This window comes from Cryptomeria japonica, chromosome 2, assembly GCF_030272615.1.
Source record: "Cryptomeria japonica chromosome 2, Sugi_1.0, whole genome shotgun sequence".
NCBI lineage: Eukaryota > Viridiplantae > Streptophyta > Pinopsida > Cupressales > Cupressaceae > Cryptomeria > Cryptomeria japonica.
In genome coordinates this window covers 38,140,383-38,146,723 of record NC_081406.1, presented here as the reverse complement: position 1 = coordinate 38,146,723, position 6,341 = coordinate 38,140,383, and positions in this window count along the sequence as shown.

The window sequence follows — 6,341 nt, the reverse complement described above, 5'->3', positions numbered from 1 at the left end:
ACACACTATCAATTGATCAACCAATCAAACACAATCCAATGGACAATTACATCAATTGTCTACGTCTCAACGAGTATTTTGCTTCATATACCTTGACTTCATTGGGCAATTACATCAATTGTCTAAGTCACATCAGGTCACTTTGATTCACTTACTCAGACTTTATCATGTCCAAGCGACCAACTGACATCAACTGTCACACTTTGACTTGACCGGGGCAATTAAACTGATTGCACCAGATTGTCCAACCAATTTTGATCAATTGTATAGTATCAATACAAACCCCACACTACATCTGCTATGTATCTCTTCCATGACCTTAGGGTACTCATTGGCTTGTTGTTTCTTCATATTCACTCCGTTTTCTTCCATTCTTTCATCATTATTGCTAATTTCTTCTATTCTACTTCCCCTCCACTTGTTCTTTTTCGAGAGATCGCCCGATTTTTTGAAATTTTTCGGCCCATCTCTCGAGGGGGCATACCACCCATTAAATTTACATTTTATGGGGCATTTCTTCACACCTATTTTTCTTTCTTTGAAACGATGCGATAAACCGTACCATCTCAAAGAGGGGCAAATAGACTATCAACAGATACTCTAATCAAGTATCTTCGGGTCTCAACAGGTAATCGATTATGGTAATCCTAGACTACATCAGGCATTTATCATAATGACCTAGTCTCAACGGGGCTGCCATGATTCCCGACAACCATCCATCACACGCACACACTATCAATTGATCAACCAATCAAACACAATCCAACAGACAATTACATCAATTGTCTACGTTTCAACGAGTATTTTGCTTCATATACCTTGACTTCATCAGGCAATTATATCAATTGTCTAAGTCACATCAGGTCACTTTGATTCACTTACTCAGACTTTATCATGTCCAAGCGACCAACTGACATCAACTGTCACGCTTTGACTTGACTAGGGCAATTAAACCGATTGCACTAGATTGTCCAACCAATTTTGATCAATTGTATAGCATCAATCCAAACCCCACACTACATCTGCTATGTATCTCTTGCATGACCTCAGGGTACTCGCTGGCTTGTTGTTTCTTCATATTCACTCCATTTTCTCTCATTCTTTCATCATTAGTTCTAATTTCTTCTATTCTACATCCCCTCCACTTTTCATTCTTTTTCGAGAGACTGCCCGATTTTTCAAAAAAAAATAAAAAAAATTCGGCCCTTCTCTCGAGGGGGCATACCACCCATTAAATTTACATTTTATGGGGCATTTCTTCACACCTATTTTTCTTTCTTTGAAACGATGCGATAAACCGCACCGTCTCAAAGAGGGGCAAATGTAGTCACATAAATCTGTCCACTTAATTAAATGAATACTTAGTATTTATTTGATTATTTAACCATCAATTAATAATTAATTAAATTAATATTTAATTAATTCATCTTAACCCTCTTCTCCTATTAATTAAATAAATTATTCAATTTATTTGATTTAATTCACTTAACCAAATTCAGACCATTAATTAAATAAATAAATCATATTTATTTAATTAAATCTTCTCTCACATTTAAATAAATTAATATTTATTTAAATTCCCCCAAAATCCCACCTCTCACATTTAAATAAATTAACATTTATTTAAATCACCTTTATCCTCCACCCACTTGTATTTTCCTACAAATGCAAGTTGCACAATTATTTTAAATAAATAATTTATTTAAATCACCTTTATCCTCCACCCACTTGTATTTTCCTACAAAAGCAAGTTGCACAACTATTTTAAATAAATTATTTATTTAAAGTCCTATTTATCCTCACCCACTTGAAACCTTTAAATGGTTTCCCTTAAAGTCTTCAAACTTGATGGCTTTAAAGTCTTCAAACTTGATGGCTTCCTTCTATAGTCTTCTTAAGCCTTTAATGGTTTCCTTTAAAGTCTTCAAACTTGATGGCTTGCTTCTATAGTCTTCTTAAGACTTTAATGGTTTTCCTTAAAGTCTTCAAGCCTTTAATGGTTTCCCTCAAAGTCTTCAAGCATTTTAATGCTTTATCTTCCTTTTTCTCATTTAAATAAATTAATATTTATTTGAATATTTATCCAAATGCAAATTACACCATTTAATTGAAATAAATGATTTTATTTTAATTGAAAATACCAAAATTTCTCCCACTTGCATGCCTAAACCCTTTCTAGATTCTTCTAAACCTTTCCTAGTTAACCTAATCCATCCCCTAAATATTGTCACATTCCTAAGCAAATTGGAGTCACTTCTCAAAGACTCCAAAGTCTTTGAAAATCAATTAATGCTTTGTGTGTTCAACAAATTAACCTCTAAAGTCTTCCAAACCACTTATGGCTCTTACATGACCATTAATGGTTAATTCCACTTGTACCCATGATTAAGGACTTTGACCCCTGACTTAACCCTCATGTAACCCATGTGTCTCTTCAAAGCATTTATTTCTTTGACTAGGGTAACCATCATGTCCCCTCAAGCATTTAATTCTCCTTATCACTCCTCTCAAGCCTCCTCATGGTGACACTTGTCAACATGGGATTGGGTTGAAAGTCTCACATGGATTGAATATCTTTCAATCCTAACCCTTGTTAAGATTACTCAATCTTAACCCTTCATTTCCCCATTTCTTCTATAAATAGAACCCTTCTCCTCAAGCAAAAAAGAGAAGCATTAGAGTATTGTTGTTATACTGGTATTAGCATAGAGCTTTTTCATAGCATCACTATCTACACTTGCATATCATTTGCTTATCATATTCAACCATCTTGAATCTCCATATGGCATCCATGGCTAGTGCTAAAAGCTGAGAGCTACACTCATTTGGGACTTGGAGAGGAGAGGAACAAGGGAGGAGCAACTATGAGCATCTTGATTAGCTATTTTATTCTATGTTTATATGCTTTCTATTTCATGCTTAATATCTCTCTTGATATGCCTGTTTAGGATAATCTTTTGTTGCTAACACTAACATTTGTTTCTTGTGCTCTTGTGTGTGTTGCCATCAAACAGATTTTCTAATCCTTTTTGTAGAGCATCAGCTCCTATTGCCAGGTTTTCACTACTTGGTTTTATTGCACTTTTTTCTTTTGTTTTTTATTTTTTTGTATTTTTTGCTTTTTCCGTGCCTTAGACAACTCAAGTGTAGAATTTATTTAGATGGATGTTGTTGTTTGATTCATTGAGCACATCTCCTTCTAAAGTTGTTAGCTGATAGGTACCTAATCTGTAGGCTGATATGATGACATAGGGACCCAACCAGGTAGGTTCAAATTTCCCCTTCTTTTCTCGATCCTATTGATTTATCAAATTTTCCTTTAGTACGAGATCACTGAATTAAAAAACCCTAGGGATGACTTTGTGGTTGTAGCTTCCACACTGTTGATGTTATGGATGAATTGATTATGTGTTGCATTCATGTTTTGTCATTGATGTCAATAGTAGTTGTTATGGTTGGTTACCGGTAGAAGATCTAGTGTTGCCAGCAGAAGATACTATTTGTTGGACACTTCTGGCATGTTTGGATCAGTGAAGTATGTTTGATTTCATGTGTTATATGCTCCATGAGCATGTTTTGGTCAGTTGGTATTGGTTTGGTATCATACACTCTGGTAAACCCTTACTGACATTGGTTTAAGGCTTTACCGACAGAGCTTTCATTAAGGAATCGTGACAGGATGCATAATTGGTGTTGGTGCAGCTTCTTCGTGGATTTCAGGATACTGAAGATGTTCTTTTCTCATGCTTCAACTGCTTGAAGACATTGCTTTGGCATGGTGGACCCAAAATAGGTTTGGTGCCTATCTAGGTTATGGATCAGTATCATGCTAACATGTACTCTACACGTTACCGAGATATTTCAAGATGTTTTATGGATTTGTTATTATTGTTTTGGTCTTAAGCCAACATGGCATATCTTTGTAATAAGGAATTATGTAATGATCTTTAGGTGGCCGACCTAATTGGTTTAGGCCTTAGAGTTTGTATAAATAAGAGGTAGAAACTCTTTGTAGTGTATCATGGTTATGAAAACAATTGTGGTCAAGGAATGTAATGTGTGAATATTGTAATATCATTCAGGTAGAAGAGTTGGTCGATCATTGGTGATCGAATTGGATTCAGAAGAGGATTTAGTCCTCCAGCATTTAGCTTAACCAAGACTGTAATCAGGCATGGTAGATGCTATTTCTGGCAGTTCACTCTATTGGATTGTTGTTCATTTATCTTGAGATGGTTGTAGCCTCTCTGTAGTCAATGAGACTCTTTTGTAATGAGAAGTAAGCTCTAGGAAGTGTGCCTTCCTACAAGTGCAGGCCCCTCATTGTAACACATACTTTCTAGAGAAGTATCATCTGACTGTGGGTAGGCTTCCCACTGTGGTTTTTCCCTTTCTGGGTTTTCCACGTATAAATCATGGTGTTATGTGGTATGATTGCTTTGCATTGATTATCTGGTTAATTGCTACCGGTATTTGCTCCTACCGGCATCTGTATGTGCTTTACCAGTACTTGATTTGTTTAAGGTTGTATTGTAGATTAAAAGTTATAATATGTTAACAATTGATTCACCCCCCCTCTCAGTTGTTCACCGGTTATCCCAACACTGTACATGCGTTGTTGGTATGCTTTGAGATGATCATAGGCATGTTGTCATTTTTCATCTAGAAGCTCTAGTTCATGCAATCTATTTACCCGATATTCCTCATCTAGTATGAGGCCTTTCAAAGATACTCTGAGAGAGGGAATTTCTACCTCAAGAGTTAGAATTGCTTCTGATCCGTACACCAATGAATATGGCGTATCCCCTGTAGGTGTCTGGATGCTAGTCTTGTATGCCCAAAGTGTCAGATTGAGTTGTACATGCCAATCCTTACCCACATCATTTATTGTTTTCTTATGGATGTTCAAGATTGTTTTATGTGATGCATCATCTTGACCATTCCCTTATGGGTGGTAAGGTGTGGAGAAGCGCTGTTAGATTTTGAATCGCTCACATAGCTCTCGCACATCTTGATTTTTGAAGGGACGCCCGTTGTCTATGATGATAGAACTGGGAATGCCATATTGGCAAATTAGATAATTGAGAATAATTGAGGCAATCTATTTTCTAGTTACTATGGTCATCGAGACTGCTTCAATTCATTTTGTAAAATACTTTGTTGCAGTGATAATGAACTTGTGTCCATTTGAAGAGGAAGGATGGATTTTTCCTACTAAATCAAGTCCCCATTGATATAAAGGCCAATATGTTGTAAACGACTGCAGCTCTTGTGCTGGTGCATGGATAAGATTGTCATGAATTTGGCACTTAGGACATTTCTTTGCAAATTGATATGAGTCTTTCTCCACTGTCGGTCAATAATATCCCATTCTTGAAAGTTTTTTAGTGAGACTAGGACCACTTGAATGCGTGCCACAGATACCCTCATGAAGCTCGTGTAAGGAAGAGTCAGATTCATTACGATCAAAGCAACAAAGAAGAGTACCATCTATACCTCGACGGTAAAGTATGTCAGCAGTTAAGGTATAATGGGCGGCTTGCCGGATAAAGCTGCATTTTTTGTTATGAGATAGGTCGAGTGGTAGGGTATTGGTCTTAATATATTCATAGACTGTCCCATATAGAGGGGAGTCTGAACCGGTTAAGGCATAGATGATGTGGGATGCAAAATTGTCATAGGCCAGGGAAAACAGTTTCTCTACCAGGAACTCATAACAACTTTGTTGCTCTGGAATTTGTAGTAGTGAAGCGATAGTGGCCATTGCATCGGTCACTCTATTTTCCAACCTTGGTATTTTCTCGAAGGTGATATGTACAAAGTATTGTTTGAAGTCATCCACCATTCTCTTATAGGGCATTAGTTTATCATCCTTTATCTGATATTCATCATTGATTTGATTGATGACTAATTGGGAATCCCCATAGACTCTCAATTCTATGATTCTCCATTCCACTATCATTTTGATTCCTGTTACCAAGGCTTCATATTTAGCGATGTTGTTGGTGCATGGAAACATTAGTCTATAAGAACGCGGAATTATGTGCCCTTCTGAAGTGACGAACAAGATGTCGGCACCCGATCCATGTTGAGTATAGGAACCGTCAAAGTACAGGGTCCATTGCTTGGGTGTGACAGTAAGGACATCCATGTCTGGAAATTCCACTTGCATTGGTTGTTTATCTAGTAATGGTGCTTCAACTAGTTGATCTGCAATTACCTATCCTTTGATAGCCCGTCGTTCTGTGTACTAGATATCAAACTCACTAAGAATCATGACCCATTTAGCCAGTTGGCCTATAAGAGCTTCTTTGCTAAGTAAATATTTGAGAGGATCAATT